The 27,280-nt window shown below is 41.7% G+C and overlaps 1 long non-coding RNA gene across 3 annotated transcripts in view; it reads left to right on the forward strand.

Annotated features, from left to right (window-relative positions):
- Nucleotides 1-27,280, forward strand: part of LOC142056248 (uncharacterized) — an 82,924-nt gene that overhangs the window by 50,075 nt on the left and 5,569 nt on the right. For all 3 annotated transcript variants that reach the window (XR_012660270.1, XR_012660269.1, XR_012660271.1), the window contains one exon: nucleotides 15,585-15,903. This is a non-coding gene — a long non-coding RNA (uncharacterized LOC142056248). The remainder of the gene's footprint in view (nucleotides 1-15,584; nucleotides 15,904-27,280) is intronic.

A 27,280-nucleotide genomic window follows, 5' to 3' on the forward strand; every position in this document is an offset into this window, starting at 1 on the left:
CTCACTGCCAGAATGGCACTCCAATCCCCAGACCACTTTTTGTAACTGCTGGTGTGGTATAAATGAAAAGAAATGGCTGGAAATCAAGAAGAGAGAGAAATGACTGTGGCCCTTATCTTGCCCCTAGAAATTCATACAGAATTGACACTGAAGCCAATAGGATAGGAAGGGCAAACTTGAGGCCTGTCTGTGAAAAATTATCAAGAGCTCTCAAATTAAGGCCCTGATTTTGCAAACTTGCCTGGTTAAATGTGAAGGCCCCCGTGAAGGCAGTGGACAGGATGCTTCTTGCAGGTCTGAAGTGAGCTCATGCTTTTGTTTGCAGCTTTGGGACACAGGCAAATATGAACCAGGAAATTCTGGACAGTAGACAGTTATTCGGCATGTTTTGATCTTCTGCTTACATGGCAAAATTAAACTGATAACTTTCTGCAGCTGTGAACTGCTCTACAACTGCTTGCTACTCCTGAACGCATTAAGCATTGTTTGACTGTGACTGATCTGAAATGTCAGCACTTTTGGATTTCTAAGCAGTCCTGCAGTACCATACCCAGCGTAGACCTAGAAGGTCCTAAGTCCTAAGAGAAATCATAGTTCATCGCAGTGACAGTGCTTTAGTGTGTGATATAAGAGGATTATATGAGGCTAGCGCAGAAAGAACAAGGAGCACCGTAACTAGCATAGGGACAAGTGAAAACTAAGTCAGTCAGGAATAGATTACAGCACATCTAAAGCAGGCAAAGGACCCAGTGTGCATATATTTGCATAGAAAAAGTTACACAGCTTCAGTGATTTACAGAAACCAGTTTGCCAAGGAACATTCTTAAAACAAAATCTAATTTGAGATTTGAAATATTTTTTTAATTCCTAATTGCAAAATTGAGCTCACTGCGTTGTATCCTCGTAGAAAGCTACTCTTATTTGTCTTTAAATTCAACAGTGAATCACCAGCCATGCCTGACTTATTCATGCGTGAGATGTCAGGTGCATGAGAGCTTACATCACATGCCATGCCGATGCATAAAATTTTTAAACCTGCCCTTGACAACTGAACAATTCAGCAACCTGGACGCAAGCTGCAAGGATCAAAAAGTAGGACAAAAATTACAACTGTTTATACAGCTTTGCACAATGCCATGGCAATGCTTTTTGCAAGAAGAAATATTTACTGAGAGTAAACACAGTTTAGAATGAGATTTAATGTCTGTGTCTTCTCTGTGGGGATCCACACACAGAACACTGGGTTTAATGCTGCTTGAAGAGCCAGAGCTTTTACCTTGGTGAGTCCTCTGTTTTTCAAAGGTACAGGAATGACTGGGGTAAGAGAAAAGTGTCCGTGGCGTGACGAAAAACTTGCACAGGCGGAAGGGAAATTTAAGTGCTGCTTCTGTTTTTTTGCCATACTGCAGATTGTGTGACAAGGATGATACCAATTAGTGCCAACGATAGCATAGTTTATGACACTGACATCTGTCCAACAGAAACTGGCCCCCAAACATCAAACTTATTTTGCAGATGTCACTGAATAATCATTAGGGGGTGATAACTTTCAGTTGCCCAGTGGGGAAAGGTTCCAGCATATTAAATGGACAAAAAGTTTCTGAATTTCAAAAATATTGCAGTGAGAATTTTCACCTGAGACAGCGGGTTGAGGGTTTGCAATCCATCTTTCACTTCCTTGCAAAGCTTAAAAGCAGAAGGAATGGTCTTTTCAGCAAGGCTCGAGAAAGTCTGAAATATTTGTGGGGATCTGTGTTCTGACTGGATTTACAGGTCCAAATTTATCTTGGGGCTAACTCCACTGGCATCTCTGAAGTTGCGCCTGTTTATCTCCAGGCTGAATTTGCACCAACAGAAAACTGATCATTCTGACAGGGCCATTCTATTACATTCAGGAACTAGCTAAATGTTGAGGTGATTTTAGTCAATATCTGTTTCACATCTTTTTATACGATCTGCAAACATTCAGGCTTGCAAAAACTGAAATTATGAACCTCCATCTATAGGCAGCCACCTAAATAAATGGCTTGATTTTTCTCCTCCCAGGAGAGCTGTAAACAGACAGGGCTCAGCAAAAGCTGTAGCCACACAGCAGCTCTGATCATTGAGCTTCCCATTTAATGAATAAAAATGAAGTTAGGTGACACTGGACATTCATGTGTCTTGCATTTAGAGATCGGAGTATGTCCTGAGTTGTACTGGGGACCATATAACTCTATATATCCTTTTTGTTTGTTTGTTTAACTCTAGAATTATCTCCCTAAGAAAGAACACCTCCCACCACTTCGAGACAAGACCTTAAATGTGGAAGGGACAAGTCTACACAATACTCGTATCAGGCCCAAACTGAGACGAGTCTGAATAAATCTAAGATGCTATATTGTGTACTTCTGGATTCCTTAGCCTCTTCCTGACAGTGATGGAGGGATTGGGATTCCTTTCTGTGTAAATCCACCAGGAGGACAGCCAGAGCCTGCAGGGAAAATCTCGTCCCTTCTCACACCCCAGTGTAGATTTTACACCTTCTTACACATCAGCTCCGAGATTAATCCTCTTGGTCTAACTGAATCTGAAGGAGTCTGACATGGAACGATTTACATGATGAGGGGCTGAAAGAGATGTGTAGCAAGAAAGACAGCAATCAAAAGGATGTAAGAATATAGAAATTAAAGTAAGTGGTAGCTTACTTGTACCGGCTAGCTTGCTTTAGGTGGAATACTTCAGATTCACTTAGATTTGTATGTAAATTTGGTCCTTGCTGTCTGAGGGAGAAAGCAAGACCTCATCATTATTTCCTGTTGCTAGATGAGAGAGATGTTAACAATATCAACATTTTTTAATTCCTATACCTGATTTGAGAAGGAATTATGAAATGGAAATGATTCTTGTTTTATTTTCACGTTGTATGCTGGGAAAACAATGCACTCATGTAGATATGAAGAGAAATCATTTCAGCCTGTTAAAACAAATTAGGAAACGTGCTTTCAAATCTTAATATAATTTCTAGAGGAAGGAGCCTCTTGACTTGAATGGTAAAGGTCTGAAAATGGTCAGAGAGAGTCATAGAGCTAAGTGGGGATCCCAATTACAGATTAGCAATAATGCAAATGTTGCTGCAGAGGGACCACTCAGCTTCTGCAGCTCAGGAGCTGTGGCTGTGGCTAGAGCACAGGCATAAAAAACCTCCCTTTCATTATTGTTTTTAATTATCTGCACAACGACAGAGCTGGAATACCTGCTGCATGCAGAGGCCCTTTGTGCAAGCCCATCAGCAGAGGCTATGAAGCCCAAAGCCCATATTTTTTGCCTTCTGGAGATCTTTCAGCTGAATTTTGCTTTCATGCAGAGGCCTTTCCTATTTACTCCTTGTCTTCACTGGCTATTTCCCCTGCTCCACTGAACATCAGCAGCAGATGCAGCCTTACGTGACGACACCAGGGTTTGGCTATCCAGCTGCGATCCTGAAGTTCTCCAGTGCAACCGTAAGACTCCTGTGTTCCAGCGAGGAAGCGAGGGTGCTGTGCGCGAGGCTGGCCTCGGAGCACAGACCTCTTGGAGATGAGGAGTGTGTGTCTAGCCTCCTCCCTCTTTCATAAGGGAGCTTGCAGGCATGGACAGAAAAGTAGGAAGCTGACAAGGTCTTCGTTAAACTCAGGAATAAGGCATTAGTCCGTGCTCTGATCTTCTCATTTGTTAGGCTGATATTCAGTGTGCCCTTGTTTTTTTTTAGCTTGTCCCTGTATTTTTCCTATGTACCTGGCAGGCACAATGTACCTTAATGGAAGGTGTAAAGCAATGTGGAAAACTAAGAGGAAGAGGCAGGAGTTGGCAAGGGGAGGTTCACTTTCTCGCAGAGGGTCACTGAAAGTAATCTGCTCTGAGAAGATCTTGCCAAAGTTATATTTTAAGTTGTGCTTCCAGCTAGAGGCTGCATCATTTGAGACTGTGAAGACTTAAAATACAGCTGGGTTACCTTTGAGTGGGACCTACTTGATTGTCTGTAAGAGATGCTGTGCCTGTAGCACTGGGAGAACAAAAGGGCCTGACTGGGCAGTGTGGGTGTCCTGGGGCAAGGAGGGTCCAGGCCAGGACACGTGGACAGGTGAGCACAGGCTGAGCACAGGTGAGGAGCGATAACTGGAACCAGTCAGAAACAGGGAAGTGCAAGGAAACCTGGCCCAGGTTTTTGGCCCCTTGGCAGTGCTGAGCTGCTCTAAGAGGGCAGGAAAGAGGCAGGAACAAGGTAGCTGAGCTGCTCTCCACAATGAGCACCTTCTTGCCCATTGCAGAGCCTTTGCCCCCAACTCGGTCTCATTGCGAGGAGTCTGAGGAATGATTAATAGCAAAGGGTACAGGCAACTTCTGACCGATGCTGCTAAGGTATCAGGGCTTGTGATAATGCAGATACTCCTCGTTCACCTTACCTGTTTTACTGACGGCTCTGTGCCAGAGATTCATGTGGCAGCAAATTTCTACCTGTTGTAGACACATGAGGGATGACTCCTATACATGAGGGCATAAGGTACCCTTTTGTCAACAGAGAAGCAGGCAGACAAAAGCAAGCAAAAGCTGTGTGGAGTGATGGAGGAAGTAGCAAAGTTGACTAAAACTGGTCTGGGGAATGAGAACCAACTGTACCAATGCATCAGCAGGAGGACCAATGCTACAAAGAGCATGCCCGTTAATAAGTGACGAGGAGGAGGAAGAGGAAAGGAGTGATGAGTAAAGTCATAATGACGCTAAACTTCTTTTAAAATGAGGGTCCATTGGAAAGGAATACAGATCTTAGGAAGATAGCTCTTGGAAAGCAGAGAGGGGATAGCGGGAATAAATGCAGATCAGCTGGCCTACATCAGGCGTATCCACATGAAGGCAATAAAATGACAAACTTAGTGAATCGCTAATCGCTGTTTCTCAGAAATCACCAAGAGCTGCAGCAGCTCCCGAGAGCGGGGGGGGCGGGGAGAAGCAAAGGTGAAATTCTACCCCGAGCCCGGCTGGGCTGAGCAATTAAAGCCCAGTCAATCCAGCAGCAGTCCTCCGGGAAATAACGCAGCAAGCGAACGGAGGAAAGAAAAATCTTTAAGGAAAGAGGAAATGATGAATGGTGGGGGTGGGGGGCGGCCCTGCACAGCTCTCCTCAAGGTGATAAGAGCGGTGCAAACTGAATTCCTGAAAGTTAAGATTTGAACCTTGGGCTGTGATTCGTGGCTCTGTGTTGTTCTCTGGGCAATTTGGAAGGGCAGTGTAGGGATAAGCTTTGCGCGGATATATCTGCAAGGCGCTTCTTGTTTTTGTGGTGAGAAAAGGAATCCTGTGCAGTAGGGTGTATTCTGCTTTGAGAGTTGATAAGATGTTTAAACATTAATAGTAATAAATATAATAATAATATATACTGTATAAAACCATACCGGTAGCGCTGTGCCATTTAGGATCTAAATGAATGCAGAAAAAAGGGAACCGAGACTTCGGGGGACAAAATCAGTGGTAAGGGTTTGAAATATATTTTAATTTCCTACTGTAGTTAGCCCATTTTTCAAATGTTTTCCTGATGTTATTTCATATCAAAACATCTGCTTTACACAGCGAGGGCTACATTTTCAGTTAGAGTCTTCCTCTAAGTAACCCAAGGGTCTGCCCTGAACCCCAGAAACCTTCCCAGCTTAAACACTGCCAAAATCCGGGATGTCTCTGCAGAGCGATTAAGCTTTGTCAGGTCTTTGCCAAAATATGTCACTAATTGACATAGTGAATTCTGGTTATCTATGACTGAGAATGCATTTGTATTTAGGTCTAGACCATGGTAAGAATTGGATATGGCTGAAAAAAGGTATCCTTTTTGATCAGGTTTGATTTTAAGCTGGATCGGGTTTTGGATCAGGATTTGGGTTTATTTGTGCCATTGCATGACTGCTGCTCCCAGCGAGAGGACAAGTGGGAACAAAGGCCTCGGAGGGGGCAGGGTGCTGTTGCCTGTGCGGCAGCAGCAAGGAGCCCCGTCAGCGTAAGGTGATGGTGTAGTTATGGGTCTGGTTACCATTGCATGTAAGTGCTTTCAGGATTCATCGTGTTGGTGAGTCAGACAACAATTTCAGTTTGCTTGTCTTTCACTTTTTGCTCTTGCAGGATGTTAGCGCTTTTTTTTTTTTTTTTTCTGAGGGGGTAATAGGAGGTAAGGAAAAGTGAAGGGGAGCTGGGATTTTTTAGGGTTTTTTTAAATTTTATTTTTTGTCCATTAACCTGGCTCTGAATGGCTGCAATTCAAATACAACAAAACCTGAGTGATACAGCAGTTATAACAAAGGAAGAAATACCGAGAAAGCTGGATAGCTGGAAAATAAGAGTGGGAAAAGTAATAAAAATGAGAATACAAAATACTCGATGTGAGGACAGAGTGCCTGGGAAGAGAGGAAAGGCACAGAGAGCTCAGAGATTTCTAGCAGGTGTTGAGCCTGATGCACACATCCTTTGCACAACAGCAAGTGGCTAAGCAGGGAGAATACAAAGAAGCATGACTGACATAAGCACAGTCACCATGCCAATGAGCACAAGTGCCTGTATATATTAATAGGCCAGAGGGAAGATGTGAATGCGAAAGGAACGCTAGCTACTGGAGGTGAGCTCTATCATCAGCAGTATGTGGACGTAGGGTGAGAATTTGCCATCTGATCGCACCCTCGCTCTCTCCGGGGAAAAAGGGCTGTTCAGGCATTTTGGATATGTGCCTCCGAAGGACAACCCAGGTACTCTGGGATCAGAGCAGGGGATTGTGGTGGTGAGACTAGGTAATGTGCAGCTAACATAGCAAAAATACCCAGTGGTCCTGAGCCTGTGCAGCAGCTGGGGACAGATGTTAGAGCACATCATCAGGGTGGCCTTTATTGACTGGGTTACAGAGCAACCCTCAGCCAGAAGCCTCCAAAAGCCCTGGCTGCTCTCCAGGGCACCACAGCAGGGAGCTACCCCCTGCCTTTGCTAAACAAACCTGGGCTGCTGTGGCTCCTGGAGGTGCTGAGCCCAGCCAGCCATTCTCAGTTCATATCACACAGCTCAGACTTCCAGGATTTAAACTCCCTGCTTTGTAATTTCCTTTATTTCTAAAACATAGGGACAGATGGGAATGCACTCCCTCTTTCCTGTTCTTCATCTGAATGCCTGGGTACCTTTCCCTGTTTCTCCTGGAGTGTAGCTGTTCTCTTTCTGTGGATTATCCTGGCTCTACAACCCTTGCGGTGTGTTAATCCCTGAGCACCGTAAACATGCAAATGGGCTGTGATGTTTTAGTGCTGGGGAGAGCTATTCTCCTTGCTGATTGACAGCTGGGCCTCCACTGACACACTGGTTTTCATAGTATGAGGGTGAATGGATATGTAGATAAACAGTTGAGCTTTCCTAAACGTTTCAGAAGCTATTGTGTGTCTCTCTGCATGTACCTACACATGGACTTCTGCTGCACTCCACGTGGGAGACCTCTTTGCTCACTGAATACATATGGTTTCTGCTTTAACCGTGGCTCTTAATTTATTGCTGTGGCTTTTCGTCCCTCCCCTCTGGTGTTAAAGCCTTCTACTGCAGAATTTGCTCTCACTCAGTAAGTGGACCCCCAGCTTTGTGCTCTGTGCCTGTGCCATTTCTTTGCTTTGCAGAATATTGGCAAAGCCATTTGCCTACTGAGACTGTAGCTGAAGCGCCTCACCTAGCTTCATCTTTTTATTCAGTCCTTCTATCTGCCTGTGGCTGCTTCTGGTTGGGAAACATCTGCCTCCTAATTTTTTTTCCCCAGTCAGGCATCCAGCTTTTTTATTCCCTTGCAAAAGGCTCTCCGCTGTGTTTGCACACACACTATGTAACACCTGGTGGCCCGAGCAAATCCGACAAGTGCAAATGTGAAAACTAGATAGTTTCTGAGATACTTAGGGGCAAGCCCAGTAACCTTGTCCTCTTTTAATATTTGTGTGTCTTTGGGGGAATTCCTGGCTCCAGTTACAAACACCTGAAGAGGTCCTTGGCTGAATTTAGTCGTTCATATTTTAGCAGGTTTCTGCAGGTCTTCGTGATTCCTGTCTTCGTTCTCTTTTCCTCATAGAGATGGATAAGGAAAGCTTGCAGGAATTTGGTTTGTAAAACGCACTGCCAAAAAAAAAAAGGTGGAATATATCCTAGCATAATGGCAAGTAGTGAAGAGGGAATTTAGTAGGCTGGAGGAGTTTTCTAAAGCCCTACTCAACATTTCACATTTTATGATCCTTAATGACAAATGGTGATTGTGAATATTCATGAATTTTTCCCTGGGTTAATGTCATAACCTTTGCAGTAAAAAGGCTGTTTTCACCGGTAATAACTACCTTTCAATTTATTTATGCTTGTTTTTTTTACAGAGATAGACCCCAAATTAACATTCAAAGTGCAAGAAAGTAATTTTGCATGGTTGTTTGCTGGGGGGAGGGGAAAATACGTTTTAAAAGTCTATCATGTTGTGTCTTTTTTGAGACAATGCAGCCCTTTACTTTCAAACTCTCTGGTTTTTATCAGTATTTTTAGAGTACTGGAAAAGGCGTTTCAATTCAGCTGTACTGAGGAGACAACTCAGCGTGTAGTACAAAGAATTTGTTTGTCCTTTTGAGCATGAAGAATTTGCCTGTCTTTGATTTTCCTGGTTATTCTAAGCATTATTTTAGTATTTGATCGGTAATTACCGTATATCCTTTCCCCTGGTCAGTATTCCCTCTTCTCCTCCCTTTTTCCTGCCTATGATTGTACTTGGTGCCTTGCAGTCATTATGTCTTACTTTGCTGCACTGAACTGAATGTGCCCTTTATCTGTCCATAAGCCTAATTTATTCAAATCATTTAAAATTTGCTTGCTCTGTGCACCATTTTGCACTTATGTGCTATCAGCAAAAAATTTCACTTTAAAAATTATATCCCCTGCAGGCCATTTATATAAAAGTTGGAACAAAAGCAGGTATAGTGCTGAAATTTGGGAGTACTGCCTTGTTCCTGTCCCTCTAGTCACCCTGAACCATGCCGTTTTGCTGACACCCTGCTTCTTGTCCCACAGATAATTTTGAAGTCATTTGCTATTGCGCTTTTTCTATACCGTGCTTTACTGATTCTACAGATCAGTCTTTGCGGGGTGTGGTGCTAAATGAATCTCTTTCATCTGGGTAAATTATGCCCATCACTTCACTTTTGCCTCTCTGTTGAGGAAAGAACTGAAAGAACTTAAAGCACATTTGACAGACATGACGTGAATCCAGCTGCCTCTTCTTCCTGGGCTGGCTTTTCTACATGTTGCATAACCCCGTCCCATATTAATGTTTCCAATATCCGTTCCGTGGCTGCAGTTGGGATTACTGGTGAGTGGATTCCTAAATCCTCCCTTGATTTAAAAAAGAAAAAAAAATTTGTTTTTTTTTTTCTTTAATATTATTTTTAAAAAGTAAAGCTGGAGTAGCTACTTTCTAGGCACCTCCAGATACACCTTTCTCAGGAAGCTATCAAGCAATATTACTAAAGGTTTGCCAATTTCCCTTGCTATTTCCTTCCAACTTTGGAGATGCAGTTAATCTAAGTCTCAGGTCCTGTCAACTTTTAATAGTTCTAATTAACTAACTACCTGTCCAGAATGGATCATAAAGCCTTTTAACATTTCATTTTTTCCCCCTCAAGAAAATGGATCCTTGTTTCCGGGATGTGACCTTCAGCTTCTGTAAATACTCAGGCAAGGGATATTAATTCAGGCTCATCTGTCACTGGCTTCTCACTCATTCCTTTTGCAGCCCCACCGATTCCTTCCCTGGTCCTCTGCTTTTCATATATCGGATGAAAGATCTCCATTGAATTTCTTCACATCCTTGCCATTTTTTAAAAAGCATTTGCTACTCCAGCATTTCCTGCCAGTGTTTGTAATTGCTCCATTTTGAACACAATGTCATTGGCAGACCTGCTAAGTAATATAATAATAACGCAATAGAGGAAACTGAAACCATGGCAGGGGCCCGAGTGGAGAACTTGTCTGGAATTGGATATAGTGAAGTGGAAGTGGCTCTAGTTTTACAGCGTGTGGTGTGAGACCAGAATCTGGCCTTGGACGTGAAATAGCTCATAAATTACCTGAGGCTTTTTCGCACGGCGTAGCGGTGATGCTATCTGGTGTTAAGAGCTCTAAACAATGTTTTGTAGGGCGTTCGCAAGGAAACCTGAAACTTGCCAGAACACCTTTTGGAGGAAAGCTTATATTTCCTCAGGAAAAAAAAAATCTGACCTAGTTCCGAAATAAATCCCTTTTTCTTCCTAGAAGGTTATTATTGCTGTATGTCTACGCTAGATTTTTTTATGGCACCTTGCATGTTTTTGTGTTTGATTACATGGCTGTGTTTGATTTACTGTGTCATGTTCCATCCCACTGTCATAATAAGCTCGAGTCCTCATCTGATAAACTTTTTCCTTCTACACACTAAGATGTTACACTTCGGATACCTGCTGCGAGGCTCTCTGTATAGAGGGAGGGCATGGAGGGAGTTGCCTTGGGAGGGATGTTTCTCGTATGCAAGCGAGGAGACTCCCGACAGCTCTGTGACCTGCAAAGCACCTTTGAGAGGCAGCTAAAACATAAACAGGCCCCCGAGCCTGCAGGTGTTCCTCGCCTGCTTTTGCAGATCATTAAGCAAATCGAGAGGTGACGTAAAACTACCATAGTTTATCTATGAGGTCTCCGTAGCCTGCTTGAAAGACTGTCTATTCGCAGGCTTGCCGGCTGGCTGCAGAAGGCACACTGCCTGTGCCAGCGCTGTGCACTGGAGCAGAGCTGTGTAGGTGTGGGTGAGAGGTTTCACGGGCCCAGCTATTGCTCCAGTTGGCACAGGAACTCCTATCTCTGCGCTCTGTTTCGGAGGGGATGTACACCTTGTAGCTGGAGTACAGAATGTGGCTGCAGAAGCTGTTTTAGCTTAGCAGTCACTACTCCTTCTACCTTCTTTTTTTATACCTTAATATCCTAAATCATATTCTCTGTGTTGCTTAATACCACATCTGGCATTCTTCCCTTCCTTGCTGGTTTATGTACACATTAAATTAGAAAGCAGTCCTGTACCAGATCAAGCTTTGCTTCCTCTGCTTAATGTAATCCACTCTGAGGTCTAGATAATTAAACTCTCCCACTATCACTGCCGTGGTCTTTTAGGTGTTTTGCTTCATGTATGCTATACTTCGTACCTCCTACCTGGTCAAGCTGCGCACAACACATTCCTTTTAGTACATCTCCAGTGTAGGTATAATCCATATCACACCGCTACAACCTAGTTTCTTCCAGGCTTCATATTTCAAGATGGGCCAGATTCTCTTTTGTAAGCATGACTAAGACTCTGCAGCTGTGTTCCTGCCTGGTTCTCTTAAATCACCATTTAGATACAGGAGTTAACCTAGGGGAGAGCCTGGGTTGGATTCGGTGAAGATCAAGACAGTATGCAGACAGTGGCCCATGGAGCTTGTCCTTTTGTCCTCCTCTTCTCCCACTTCCCACCTTCACTTCTGATCCCAAAAAAGCCTGCAGTCAGGATGTTTTAAAAGGAGAGGCCTAAGTTTGAGTTCAACCTCAGACTCAGACTGAAAGCCAGCTCTTTTTTTTTAAGTAAGTATTTGATTGTCAGATAAAAGGCTCCAAAATAAACAGTACTCCCTCTTTTGGCACTGGCTACCAAACCACAGTGGTGAGGCAAGAGAGGCTTGAGCCAGAACCCTCCAGAGCCGTGCTGCTTAGTGCAGCTCTGTCTAGGACACCCAACGCCATGCACCTGAGCAATGTCTGGAGCAAAACAGAAGGGGTAGATGGACAGAGAGCGGTCTGTGGTCTTACAAAATGGCTGTGCCTTCTAAATAGCATCCATAAAGAAAATTTTGAAAACTGTGGAGACAGGCTCTAGACATTCACCTGTGTGGAGCTGTCCTTTCATCTGTTTTGAGTCCTGGTAAACAGTAGTCTCACAGTATGTTGTAAAGAGGTTTAGAACAATTTGTCAGGGTGGGCTCTAGAAGTGAAAAAGGAAGGGAGAGAAAAACAGAAATATATTGTCGATACATTGTGCACAGAGCATGCTTAGCTCTAGCCAAGGCTTTCTCAATTTAAATTCAAAATTGTTCCAAATTTATTTCAAAATAGAAATAAAGTGTTGTACTACTGTACACAGCTGTTTTCCCACCTAAGCTTTTTCAGTCAGCAAAAGCATAGATAATGTAAGATGTGATGTCACTTGAGGAAAAAAAAAATTGCTGATCTTCTTTGTCATGTTGTGTAGTGGCAATACCACCACCAAAACAGCATTAGAGATTTAAATATGTTGCTATATCTCAGGGCATGACTTGCTTCCAACTTATTCTGGAAAAGAAATACAGAAATTCTGATTTCTGTTGTTTTAATTTTGCTGTCTATGAATAAGTCTTTCTGTCACTCAGTGTAGGTGGTTTTTAGTGCCTACAGGGTACTAAATATTGGTATTTATGTTAAAGTGCAAGCATTACATGATTGTACTTCCGCACAGTGCTTGCTGTTTCTTTCCCACATGGGAAGACGTGCTGCTTCATTGGTATTTTGGTTTTATGAAGGTGGCTAGGGGCCTGTGTAAGCAATAGCAGCATTTTGCCTCAAGAACTGATGCTATTTAGAGGCCAAAATAACAAGCAAAATTCCCTGAGATTTGAGCACATTGTGCTTGGTCAGGATTCCCGAGAAAGGAAGTACTTTGGATGTTGTTTGTGTAGAAATGACATTGCGGGTCGTCCCCGTGCAGCTGACTCACACTGAAACTCTAGGTAGACAAGGTGTCCGTACCGCTGCCTGCCCGTTCTCCTGTCCCACCCTGTCACCACCACAGCCAGGAAGACTCATGAGGGTCCTGGTTGTCTTCTGCTACTCAGCTCAACACTGAGGTTGGAGGAATTGGCCTTTTTTTTTTTTTTTTTTTTTTTTTAGCTAAAGGGCCTTCTCAAGGAGTCCCCTGTGTCCTTCTCTCCCAGCAGCAGCCAGCCCATCAAATTGTGGGCTGCATCTTTCTGCCCCTGTTGGGTTGCAGAAGAAAGCCAGCTGCCTTGGTACCTTTTTCTCACCGAGCAGGTAAGTGACTGTCGCTGTTACACTTCCCAGCCCCCCTGGGAGGCTGACGGATGGAGCTGTGCTCCCGAGGCCTGAACATATAATTTGCAACACGCAATTTGTGTCGCATCATACCTAGCTGGAGCTCTAGCTCCAGGAGTACCCAAAATATATCTACAAATAGATCATGTCATGTCAAAAATTAAATGGAAGGTGGTAGTAATTGTGGACTATATAATTAGAAAGCAAGAATCAGAATGTCTAACTAATGGCAACAGCTGGAATACCTGCACAAAAAGCTAATCAAAAGTCAACTTGAAATCCAGGGAAGCCTATATATGGCTGTTTCTGCCCCTTTAAAAAACTGCTGAGAGTATTGCAAATTACACTTCGATCGCACTTCGGCTGGTGTAAACCACATAGAAATCAAGCATAATACAATAATCTGACTTTTCAGGAAGGTCACATCTACTTAAATGTACAAAGTTGCACAGAGTAGGTTTTTCTAAATGTAGACGCCTACCTATAAAATCATGGTGAATCCAAGTCTAATAAGGTTTGCTTGATGTTATGGAACCTAAAAATCTGTCAGAAGTACAGGGGAGGAGGAAGAGGGAGAAGCAGCTTTAGGGACGTGTAAAAACAAAGCCTTTCTTTCCTTTTAAATATTTCTGCTGAGCCCTGATTGAACATAGGATGAAAAGCCACTGTCTTGAGATTTGAGGAAAACAAAGGATTCTGTTTCCACTATTACATTGAAAAGTTCTTTACTGCATGAAAGGTCGTCCCTTCTAAACTTCCTCAGACGTGTGGTTTAGGTTTCGGGGGAACTCAGCTGCTAGTACCATGGAAGTCTATTATCAATAGGATGTGGTATCTTGGAGGAGTCCATGTGGTCAGGAACATTAGCCCTCTATTCTTTATATCAGTTTTACACTGTATCTTGGGTGAAATATTTCAAGAATGAGGTTTTGGCTTTTAAAGGAACTGTGATGGTATAGAAGGGTGGTATGTTTTAACCCAAACTCTCTGTTATTAACTGGTAAGAATGACAGAGCAATGGTATGAGGTGTTGTACTGAGGCTGGCAGTCACGGTGTCAGTGTAAGCAGTGCGCTCCTCCGGAATCGGGCCCTAAGATTTGGTGTTGCTTTTGAGCTGATGTTTCTCTCTTTATCTGGATTGTCAAAAACACCCCTAGCATCCATTAGAGCTTGTCATAACAACGGTTTGAAAAAAAACCCCCAAACTTCCAGAAAATGTTCTTCTGACAAAATACAGCGTTTTACAAAAATACAAAATGTTTCATGGGAGTGTGTTGGTTTCAATGCAAATTTCCCAGGGAAAATTTCTCAGGACTAGGCTGGAGTTTTTAGGAAAGAAAAAGAAGAGAGATTGACTACCTGGGAAATAGTGCGGCCACCTGGGGCTCTGGTAAACCCATATACTGTCCAACCTGGGTGCAGAGATGATTTACAGTATACGTCTGCCTATCTACCTGCCTCTCCCACTTTCTCTCAGCCTTGTCAGAGGTGTTTTTATTGGACCAGAGAATGTTTGGACCATTCTCTGGTCCAAAGAGTTACTCTGCAGGCCAGTGGTTAGATTCCTGGTATCCACCATAGTGGACAGAGGCCAAAGTCCCGGTAGGGATAAAGGCAGGACAATGAATTTAAGCTCAGCTTTTCCACTTGTAAGCAAGCAAGTTGGCCACCTGGCTTTTAGCAGTCCTGTGGTGGATATGTCCAAAGGTATCTCTTAACTTTTGTACTTTTAAAAACATTTCCATTTGACACTGGAATGAAAGGCAGCTCTGAAACTGGGCTTTCCCTCCTGCCTCTGAAATGAAATTGTTATACTCCTGACATTACTTCTCAAGTACATTGTCCATCAGGTAAAACCAAAATGAAGCAGGCTGTAGTCCAGTAGATGCTAGACCCAGGCACGCACAGTTTATATGCAGACCTTGCTAGCGGTCAGGGTGAAGGTTTTATGTGAGGAGAGGGGAAAATCGTGCCTGCCAAGGAGTGTCTTCATTTGTGCTCACGTGTTCTCCACAGTTTGAAGAGGGTGCAGGCTCTTCTATAAAGAGTAGCTGCTATTGTGGTGTTTGTAGTAAAAACCAAAAGTTAGCTTCAATCTGAAGACAGGAAAGAGAGGGTTGAAGTCGTTGCCAGCTTCCAGCTGCTGCTATGTTTGAGTTGTGTAGTATGCTAATAAAAATAATGGTATAATTAACAATGCGTAATTGTGCTTTCATCCACATTTTCAGGTCAGGAACACCCTCTTGTACTTTCACTCCATTATGTTTCAAAGCGGAGGGGAGCAGGACTGTGGTCTAGTTCCTCCTCACGTCATTGCATGCTATTTGTTTTTTAAAGTAGATGGAAAGAGATGAGGAGGCTCTTCTTGGGCTCTGCTGTTGTAAGAGGCTGCTCCACAGACAGCTCATACAGGAGCTGTGATCTCTACAATTTCCTCTGCTTCTTCCCTTAGGACCCTTCATGGCCAGCTGCAGCCTATCCTGCAAGAAATATTTCCAAGAGAGTCAGATATCACTGACATCTTCACGATAAACCACTTAAACACAGAATGAAAGACTCACCTTTAGATGTTTCCATTGAAGTTGTTTTCAAAGGAAAATATGAAGAGGCAAACTCTGCTCTCCCTGATATTTGTATAAATCTGGCGCAACTCTACTGAAGCCAAGAGCTAAAACCAAAATAAGGCCTGGAAATTTTGTCTTCTGGCTCAGAAAACAAGAGTCAACAAAGGGCCTGATTCGTCATTGAGGAAAGCCAAATCAACACCAAAGGTACATATTAATTTGCTAATTTGATTTAGGACTTGACTAGTGAGGCAAAGTGACTCCCTAAAGCATTTACTTCAGTCAACTTGAGCTATTCTTAAAACGATATGAAATATTATTGAAGACAGGCATTGATCTACCTGCAGAAGGGAGCAGCTTTGGGATGTATTATTACTGCAGTGACTGGGCAGCCTAGTCCCTGACTGTGATGCAAATATGATGGGTGCTGAAAAAACCAGAGACTTTGGACACGTTTTGTGCCAGATACTTTCCCATGTGCAGGGGAGCCATATAAAGTTCAGGCATTAGTTCACAATCACAGTACTTGTAGGAGATCTTTATTCTGTGTCAAGATGTCCCAGCCTAGCAACGTGCGGACCTTCCAAATGTATAGTCTTGGAAAGCTCAACCATCAAAGAAAGGCATCTTACCAAATGTCCCAGTCTGAATGAGAGCCCGTCCCCAGAACCTGTTCGCTTGACCTGCGTGATGAAGTAGATGGAACGATTTGCACAGGCAAGGTGCTTGAATGGCTTTGGAATGGAAATGAAAAAAACTGCTGCCTTGCCTGTTGGGTGGTTGAAGCTATGGGTGAACTGAGATGCCAGATTTCCTACTGTAACTCCGTATAGCAGATATGATCCAGTTTGGGGGTATAATATAGGAGAGAATTTTTTTTATTATTTATTTACAAGTGATTTTGCTGTAGCAACTGTATGAATTTGAACACAGTGATATAAGGTTTTTATTTAAGCAAAATAAGAAAAAGAAGATCTATATGATTAATGTCTTCCAACTAAAAATCTCCAATAATCTATTATTATCATTAAAATATTTTAAACTAAATTGGTTATAATATTTTTTGAAAGGCTAGTTTGTGAAGGCAGTAGTTTCCTACTACATGCAATAAAAAGCATTTCACATGCATGAAAAACTAGTGGACCAAATTTCAGGCTATAAATAAGGCAATTGTAAAATGTAAATGCTTAGAAACACTAGCAAAATTCAGCCAACAAAGCGGGGATCAGAAATTTATACCCTCATTACTGGTAATTACAGTCACATTCTTTACTGAACTGTATTCCCAGCCAACACATAAAAGTGTCCTGATGCATTACCTGCTTAGAACTAAGTCACCCCTAGCACACATGTGCCAGAAAGCGAATCTGCAGCTCTGTGGCTATGTTAGCACATGGAGCTCTGCATGCGCTGCTGTAAATGTATCTGTCTACCTTTTAAGCAAAGTAGCTGAAAGCCCCTCAGGGTGTTCTTACGAAATGTAAATTCACTGACTTGGAGACCTCAGCATAAAATCGCTGCTTTTAGTGGATGGCTGTTTAACACTCTCCTGTCCACAAGAAAGTGAGGAAAAAGAAATGCAGTCCCATGGCTGGTTTTATGTACATTCAGCATTTGTCTTTTTTTCTTATTCTTTGATAAAATAAAAGCAGTTTAGGCATCTATAAAAGTAGCCTTTTTTTTTTTCCAGAAATGAGCAATAAATTCTTAATGCCCTTGTCACAGATCAATCTCAACCTGTCAATAATTCATATTTGATACTTCCGCTATTTAAGTTAAGAAGGAATTGTGGGGAAAGATGAGCCTGCTTTTGGGTTCAGATTGACACCTCCTGCCAAGACTGTTAATATGCCTAAGAAAAAAGAATAGCACACACATGGGAGATTATATTCATTAGTGGTCGTCTTGCAAGTATTTTGACAGTACTGCATGAATCACGTGCTTTTTCTTTGAATGGTGTACACACAGACTTGATTAATGTGTCTTTAAAAGTCCAACTAACTATAGATTCAGACACATAAAAATACCCATCCAGAGTGGAGGTACCTACATATTTAACTTCAGTGGAATTGTTGCAGTTCCTTCATATCTGAAAATCAGACCCTTTTCAATGTAGAGTGAGGTGCCAAGTGCCATGTGTCCAGTTCTTATGCCACTAGGCTGTAGCCATGAAGCAAGACCAAAACACAGGTGCCCTCAGGAAGAGACTTTGTTGCCTAGAAGACTGCTGTGACTTGAGCACCTTCTGCAAAAGTCTTAAAGTCTTAAATTATTTTTGTGGTAAGGTTGGATTTGTGATGGGACAGCCAGCCCAGGGCATATTACAGAAGACTGGAAGAAGATACTACCATTCCCAGAGCAATCAGATGAGCTGAAGTCCTCACTATTGCTAGCCAAATACTGGATGCTTTCAATTTGGAAAACAGGGTATCTTAAGACAAATCACAGAAATCAGGAACCAAAAGTTTTTCTCATGATCTTTCTAAACACTTTAAGGCTTAAGAAAGTAAGCATTAAGAATATTTAGTTCATTTAAACATCTTGCATGCCTTTCTTGTGTGAACAGACCCACTGTCCTACCAGTGTCTTTCAACTTTTTCCACTCTGAACATATGTAAACATTCTCCAGTAGACTGGTGGACACTCTGGGTAGCAGGTGTAAGTTTCCTTACAAAAGACTTCCTTTTCTCAGTCACTTTTCCATCCTGTTGGAAGTAGTTAATGTAAAACCACCAGTCTTAATGCAGTTCAAAAAGCTGATTCTCTTTGGGATCTTTAAAAGGCAATGCTAAAACAACCTGGAGTTTTAAAGTGTAGTGATGCTCTATGTAAAAATGTTCTCTGGGTTTCTTGTATATGTTGCTAGTGATGTAAACAGTGAGCTTTCTTCCGTTTAGAAGTTAAAATTAGAGGTTAAATTTTCCTTGTCCAGTTCTCCAAATTTGGCTGGGCTCTGATGGTCACATCTCTTGTTCTTTTTATTTTTCATCACCATCTTTTTTTTTAAAGATGAACTAAGCTATTTCATAGACTTACCAGTTAATATTGGTTGCCTCCTGTCCTAAATGCTGTACTAACATAGAGGAAGAAACTGGCCCTTCCCTGAAGGTCTTCCCTGATGATCTAAAACCAGAAGGAGCTGATGGAGGTGTGCTAAAACAGGTCTTGCAGGTCAGAACGTTGTCCGTAAATTTTGGCCAGTGGGGCTGATTAAAAAAGCTAGCAGAAAATTTCATTGATAATGCACAAATCAAAATGGTTTATTCAGCACCAGATCAGAGATGTGTACAGAAGGCAGGGAGACCCTCCTCACGATATGCTAAGGGAACAGGTCGCACTAATCCTGTTCTCAGGGCTGCGTATGAACTGCTTCACAAAGCCTAAAGGGTGTATCATAAGGCTAGAGAAACGGTGCAGTCCTGCTTACCCCCCAGGGAACAGGTAAGAGGGAAGCCACCTGAGCCCTCCAGTTATATCATGCATTCTTCCTGATGTGCAGTAAAGTCTTAATTTCTCTGGGCCAGTGTGGTCCTGCAACTGTCTTCGCTGGATTAATCACAGATGATTTCTCAGCCCAAGCAAACTCTTGTGGAAACTTGCATCTCTCTCCTGTGAGTGCATGCAAGAAAGTGCTTTTTTTTTTTCACATAGTCACATTTCAGATCAGAGCTAGATGATACAAGCACAAGACACATCATTAACTAGGGGAACCTGTTAATACCCATAATCAATAAATGGGTTCAGTACTGTTTCTTGTATTACAGTCACAAAAAAATGCATAGTGTTTGCTAACTGCTGTTCACTTCTAAATACTGCATGTTACTCGCTCATTAATTACTGCCACAGTTTGCAGGAATTATTCCGTAATTAATTGGCCTCTAAAACACTCTGCTGTATCTCTTTCCCATTTTGGGAAGTGCTACTCAACATCCTATTTTTTCATACAAGTTTTTCGTACAAGCTTTGCCAAAGCTCTTCAAACATGTCATCTTGGCAGATAAAAACATGACTTAGGAATGGCTACAAGAAATGAGGTGGTATGGAAAGATTTAGAAGCAATGAAATATCACTATTAAATGTAAAATTAATGTGGCATTCCTACATCATGAAATCCTTCCTACCAAACTATAAACCAGACAATACTGTAAAAAGTTGTAATGCAGACTACTTAATAATTTATGTAGTAATTCAGGAATTGGTTCAAGTCTTAGAAAGACTAATTTATTTGAATCCGTTTGAAAAACCCAACTGACATAATGGTGTAAATAATAATCTATACAAACCCAGCATGCTTCACTAGCATGGATCCCAAAGTAGAGCTTCAGTTGTGGCAAAGAAGCCAGCACTGCAGGCACCTGTGCCAGCTGTATTATAGATCCAGTCTTCGCCACTGCCTCTGGTGAGCCATTTATGAACCACAGGGGTTCAGTGTCACAGATGAGAGGGCCAGTCGCTGTTAGGAAAGAAGCATCTTCTCTACTAGGAGTTGCAGAGAGAGAGGGACGGGCAGAGATGTAATTATTTACGTGACACATAGCTCTTTATGATTTCTAATAACTGAAAATACTGGGAATGATTTTAAGTCTCATTTGAAAGAGCATCACAAACGTTAAATAGCACAATCCCCACTTCACAGGGCTCAGTTTTCAAGAGCCAATCTCATAGTGCCATTCCACGCAGCACTCAACATGCAGGGCTCCTGGAAAATCTTGACGTTTACTTAGGTGCTTACACGGGAGCAGAAATCTGAAAAATCTAGTCCCAGCTGTGGAGGATGCAAGACCTTTGGGAAATTCCAACCAGTAGCTGGATTGTAAAGCAAGAGATCGCACAACAGCCTTGGAGTATTATGCACTGTTAATCTGCACCCACTATCCAGCCAAAATAAATAAAATAAAAGCTCTTTGTGCATTACACTAATGCAAACCCCCGGATAATACAGAGGACATTCTCCCATGAGCCAGAATGCCTCTTTGGCTGAGGTTGTGAACGCTGATGATCATGGCACAACCAAGCACACTGAGGAAGAAGTGTCAGGGGACAGAACACAAGGCAGAATAGGAAAAGTTTTCTACAGGTCAGAGGACGGTGTCACCCTGTCTGTCAGAACCGCACATGCCACAAACTTATAACTCCTGCCTGCTCTGTGCTGGTAATGACATCCACGACAGCACGCCTGTGTCCTGCTCTAGCAAACACCATCTTGCCCAATCAAAGCAACTAAAGGGCGTTTAATTTTCCTAAAAATCCTCTGTCTTGAAGCTTTTCAACTGCTCCTCTCTGGCTTTGGTTACGCCACATGGCAAGTTGAGATCTTTGCTTTTCTGCTAAACCCTGTTGGTTTTCTCACTTCTGGTCCCATTTTGTCTACACACTGAAGCCATACTCAGAAGGCAAACTTCAAGCAGAACAAAATCTTCCCAGGTACAGATCTCTAAAGTGCATGGTGATGGGGGCTGCAACATGCTTCTGTGAAGATGAGCTCCTAAGTCATCCCTGCTATGCAGTAGACACAGTCATGGCCTTTTATTGGAGAAAATGATTCTGATCTGTATATTCATTTAGAAAATAGATGGTGGTTGTGGAGATGGAGGAGATCAGTATCGCGGTGGCTCGCATCTTCAGTAACTGGAGATTGATACAATTTGATGTGGTTTGGGTGCCTTGATGAGATTTGAAGATGGATAGGTACATACAAAATGAAACAAAATCGTAACCATAGCTAGCACGTCATCTGCTTCCTGAACTCAGAAGGACTAAATGGCTACTGGAACTGAAGGACTGACCTGTAAAGGTGGCCTCCCAGAATAGAAAGTGATACATGTTACACAGCTAAATATGGTAGAAGATTGTATGGGTGCATATTCAGCTCCAGTAAATACATTAGTGTACTTTGATCTCCATGGTTGCCAGGCCAGCTTTGGCTTTTGTTAAATCAGATGCCTTTTTTTTTTTAAAATGAATATGCAGTGGATGTGGTGGGTTGATGAGGCCTACACTGAGCTAAAACTACTAAGACAACAATTGTGGACCATCTAAGCTAAAGAGCGTTCACAGCTAAGCTTTGGTGGCAGTATTTGATAAAAGAAAGATACATTACCCTAACTTTGCTGAAAGGACTTCTAGTGTTGTAGAGCATTGGATGTGACTCTGAGGAGAGTACAAATGTGAACTCAGATTAAATGAGTAAAACATGAAGGAAGTTATATTGAATTAAATATGAAAATGGCTCAACTGTAGGTTTAGTCTGGAAGTTAGAGACCTGAATTTTTGCATAGTAACAGCAATTTTACCAGCTATTTGATGAATGTATCATTGCATATGAACATATTTGATTAGAAACCAGTGGTCAATGGTGATCCAGAGCACAAAAGAGAACACAGAAATATACTGAGGAATGCAGAATCGACTGGCCCATATTAACACTGTGACAGCAAATACAGCTAAGCTATCAAGATAGTAGAAGGGGTTTCTAGCTCTAATACAAATTCCCAAATTGTTTTGGCGCTGAACTCAGAATTGCACAGGCAGATGCATAGGATGACTCTGAACATGAGAGGAACGCAAATAGCTGCTTTTGCTGAAACATGGAAACGCTATCCTTTAGTACTAAATGGAAGAAACACGATTTGAGGAGACATCAGTAAAAAAGCCAAGTGTTGTCAGGTGAGAAAATGAGGTCAAAGTAAAAGAAATGTACTTTCTTCTAATGTTTAAGGAGGCAGAACCAAAGCTGAGTTTCAAACTGGCAGAAAAAATCAAGAGATAAAATGATGCAGGAATCTGACTGAGACTGCAGCTAAATCAAAGAGGTAGGAATTAATGATCTACCCTGAGGTATAATACACATGACATAGTTTAGGTGGCCCAGCAGAAGCAGCAAATCAAGCTTAGTGAGAGGTCTGGAATCAGGAAGACTGAAAAGGAAAAGAAAAAAAGGATCGATTTATTGCAGAGGGAGAAAAGTTTATAATAAATGGGAAGCAAGGTGTAATGCAAAGTGAATATGTGGGATTAGCTGGATGTATTGTTTTCTTCCTGAGTAATATGAATGAACACTAATGTAGCTAATATAGATGGAAAAAGTAGCAGGGCTTTACAGGAAGAGCTTTAATGTCTTATCAAAAGACGGTTCTCAGCCTAGAGCTTCAGGTAAAACACTGCGTTTGTCACCCCCCCTCACCAAGCTGATACCGAGGAGTCCCAGTTAGAGCAGCTGATACACTGTACTTTCCTACAAACACACAAACATCTTAACCAAATGCGTTATCTGTCTGATTATCTGCTATGGCAAGTCTAAATGGTACCCCAGACTGTGGAATTAATGTTACTCGATCCTCTTTGTCCTTAGTCTGCCATATGTGAATAGCACTTGAGGACAAAAATTATTTTAGGTTGAATGGGGAAGTAATCCATTCCCTTCACTGTTGTTGTTAACGCTGTGAGAGTGTACACAGATAATACCATATTCTATTCGATCTACCTGACTTCATCTCAAGTATTTTAAAGGATGGTCGTAGTCAGTCGAGGAAAACATCAGACAAGAAGCTTTAACTGAGATGAGAGTACAACTGAAGGAAAAATGCAGGTTTAAATTGTTGATGCTTTTTACAAATTACAGGAACTGAATCATCTATTCCCTTTCCTCCTACCGCCAAATCAAACAATGTACAACTAGAACCAAGAGAACTGTCCTTTTGAGCTAGAAACAACATATGATCATTATGTTTTCTATGCTGTATCAAGCCATGTATCCACTTTTTCCTGGGTCATAACCAGCCGCAACCAGGAGACCGATAGTTTCCTAATGAAATGGAAGCATTATGATATCTGACTGTTATCGCTATTATTGAGCCAACAGACTTCCCTGCTCACTCGGTCTATTTCAGAGCCTATGAGATAAATCCTTTTGGGTAAAAAGCACTGGAGGAATTAAGTGGTATTAGGGACGTGTGTGTGTATGCAGATCCCAATGTGTTCTAAGGATCTTCCTGACAATTTAAAAAGCTATCTTAAAAGATACACCCAGTGTACAACAATGATCTCCAGAAATCCCTTGTTGGGCAGTCTTTAATAGTACCTCTTACAGCAATTCCTCTTCCAAGACAGGGACTGCAAGAGGTGTTAGAAATATGGTTGCCTTTGACTTAAATGTGTTTAGACGTTCCAGCAATGCAAGAGGTAAAGCTCTTTCCCTACTACAACAGGGATAGTATCAGACACTTCTTTTTGGAGAGATCTGAATACATTATCCTTAACGAAGAGAGAAGAGGTGAGAGTTTCAGCCCTTTTGCTCCTTTACACCAGATAAAAAGGAAAGAATAAATTAAAGCCACCCTCAGTATCCTGTATCTGGCTGACAGAGATTGCTGGAAGCACAGCAGAGGCCAGCTGTGAGGGTCCTGTTTTCCCTGTGGCAGGTATTGATGGGGGCAGGGCTTGGAGTGGCAAGCAAAGACAAAAGGCACAGGTCTAGGGAGGATAACCTTGGGATGTTTATGGAGACTGTAGGACTTAATTACATCACTGACTTCTCCAGCGACCCAAATCAGGGTGACCTAAAGCTCTAGGACATCTTCTCAGCCTGGAGTACCTCTGATTTTAGTCTGTTTAGTTATATTATTGGCATAATGGATAATCAATTAGAATCACATAAAATGGGGAGGAAACATCAAGGAATTTAAGTTACCTAGAGGAAAGAGAGATTTCATAAATATAACAATAAATGTGAAATTTAAACTGTACTATTTTTTTATTCAATAAGTGGAAACATAGCAAGGGGAAGCAAATGTTGGAAATGTAATCCTGAAAACTCTTGACTTGTTGAATGTTAATGAATTGTGAAAACCTAAAACTATAGAGAAAATAAACAATAAACAGAGAAAATTCAATTGAACCATAAGAATCTGTTAAAATAGGAAAAATAGTTCTTTGAGGTGGTTTTCTCGGACCTGACTACTTTCTCTGACCAGCATCTATTTCTGCCTGTTTTCTCTTTCGCTCCTTTTCTCCCTCCTAAATGTAGTAAGTGAGGAATGCATCAGGGTCGATGGAGAACGCACTCTGATTGTACATGAATGTGTTGTGAAACTTACTGAAGAGCTGGTGTACAGGCTGGGCTAAAGTAATTGCAATAATTATACATTGCTACTAACATATTGATTCATCTTGGTGGCAAGATTTACTCTGAGGGAAATGTTAGCAGGTGTTTGGTGGGGGAAGAAAGTAAGACTTGCATACTAGAGATTCCTGGAGGCAGATAATATGGTCAATCTTACAGCTGGAGCAGACTCTTCCACAGTGACAGACAGAGTGATATTATGTGTCCGCTAGACAGAAGGAAGACCAGTGAGTCAAATCATGTCCACCTTTCCCTCCTGTGGCAATACTCATTTTCTCTCCTTCCATAAGGAGCTCTAATCCATCCCAGCTGCGCCTGCCTTTTAAATCCTTCTTCAAAAGCCACTTTTTACAATGATGGTTGAAGAAAACACGTTGCCAAAGGTACCTAGCATGATTGATAATTTTATTTATAGTTAAAGAGGTCATATATAAACCAGACTTAGTAATAACTAAAACTACTTTGATTCACAACTACCCTATTGTGCATAGTTGCTGTGAACATTTGACTGTACTACTGTTACTCATATCTTTTCCAGTCTTCCCCTTTTCATTGCTCCTCACTCTTGCTAATCGTATTGCTTCTTAAATTAAGTCTGCTGTAAATCTGATCAGTATTTGAGCTTTGAGTCTTCTCTGCATCAGTCTTGGATTGTGCTTCAGGAACCTGTCGTTCCGCTGCACACTCTGTCTTACAGCATCTGATGCATCAGCCTCCTCATTGGGAATGGATCTTCTGGGCACCATAGGTTGGACTCATATCACCTGACTTTACCTTTTAACATATAAATCTGAGGGAGGTAGATAAGAATCTTTAAGATGCCGCTCAGACCTGTGACCTGTACTTTAAAGCGGATTATGTTATTGAGAGCTCAAGTTTGGTCTCCCCAGGACCACTGCACAAGCAAACGGTCATTGTACGTATGTAAATGTACATATGCATATGCATGTATTCACTTTGAAGTCTACCCTGGGAAGCAAAAATCATTTGGAAACTTCCAGTGTTTTGTTAGGAAAAGTGAATGGGTTTGTTGAGTAGGAACAAATGCAGAGGAAGGTCAGGTGCTGAAGTGATTGCTGTGGGGAGCAGTGACCAAGGAAGAATATCAGCCAAAGTGAACGGTAAACTCAGTTCTGGAGGCTTAGCATGGGTGTATTTAAGCATGGGGTGCATATATTATCTGTAGACTCATATGTCACACTGGAACAAGCAGGATGCAGACAGATATTTGAAATACAGTTTTGATAACAATAGAAATGAAAGATGAGTAACCTTAAAATCCCTAAATATAAAAGGACATTTATCACGGCTGCAGCAGGAAGTGAACAACAGGAACGTAGACAGAATTATACACAGTGATGAATTTCATATAGTAGGAAAATGTGGGAGCTTAGTACTCCTGTCAGCGTGTGAAAACATACGTTCCTTAAAGGTCTGTTTCTTCTACGTACTCTACAGGTCTGCTGCGACTCCATTGTTTTATAGTCACAGCATGGCACGAACAGGAAGCTCGAGCGTTCGTGTTTCATTGAACTTTTGCTTTTGTCCACAGGCTGCAGTGGATTTGGCAGTGGTGGGTTTTAGCAGCTGAGATTCTCCAGACAGGAGAAGGAATGATGGGGGAGCAATAAAAAGCTAATTCTGAGACTGACTTTAACAAAGAGAAAGGCTAAAAAGCTCCAATCATTAAAGTCAAAATATTTAGAAGAGTTCCCAAAGGATACATTTAATTTCTGATTCAGAACAAGACTAATGTACCACTTAACCTACAAGTTTACATGAGACTTAAATGATACGCAGTAGGAACTCTCTCCAAAGAGATACAAAGCTCTAAAACTTGCAGCATGAATTGAATGGTACTTGAAGGCATTCATATTTTTGAGGTAAACACATTATTGGTGTTCTCAGTACCTTGCTTTTAAAGATGCAAAACCAATACCTATTTTAGGTGACTATTTATTCACTCGTAGTAGTGCTTTCACAATAACACAGACATTTAAAAAATCATAACATCTGTAATTTGTCTAGAAGTACTAAAAGAAAATAATGTATTGTTAAACAAAATGATCAGTGTCTGAGGTCTTCGACAACTGCAAGAAAAAAAGAAAACCACTCTTTCACAGGCAGCACTATTAAATAATTTTTAACTTGCAGTAATAGTGGGGTTCAGGTTCTCTAACGATCCTGTGAAAACATGCACAAAAATATTGAGAGAACATTTATTTTGTGGCAATACTAATCCTAGGTGACAGACAGTGTTCTCAAGGCTTTTTTTTTGTTGTTGACAAAGACAACAATAATACTTCCTCATAAATAGCTGTATTATGACTACAATCTGCAAAATCCAAAGTCATTTTAAAAAATCTACATTCAGAGAACACAGTCCTCACTCTTTCTGAAAGACAGTTTCCTTATTATGACTTTTTCCATTTTGATTGAGCCAGATGCCAACAAATTTCTTTT

The sequence above is a fragment of the Phalacrocorax aristotelis genome, chromosome 4 (genome assembly GCF_949628215.1).
Source record: "Phalacrocorax aristotelis chromosome 4, bGulAri2.1, whole genome shotgun sequence".
NCBI classification, from domain to species: Eukaryota; Metazoa; Chordata; class Aves; order Suliformes; family Phalacrocoracidae; genus Phalacrocorax; species Phalacrocorax aristotelis.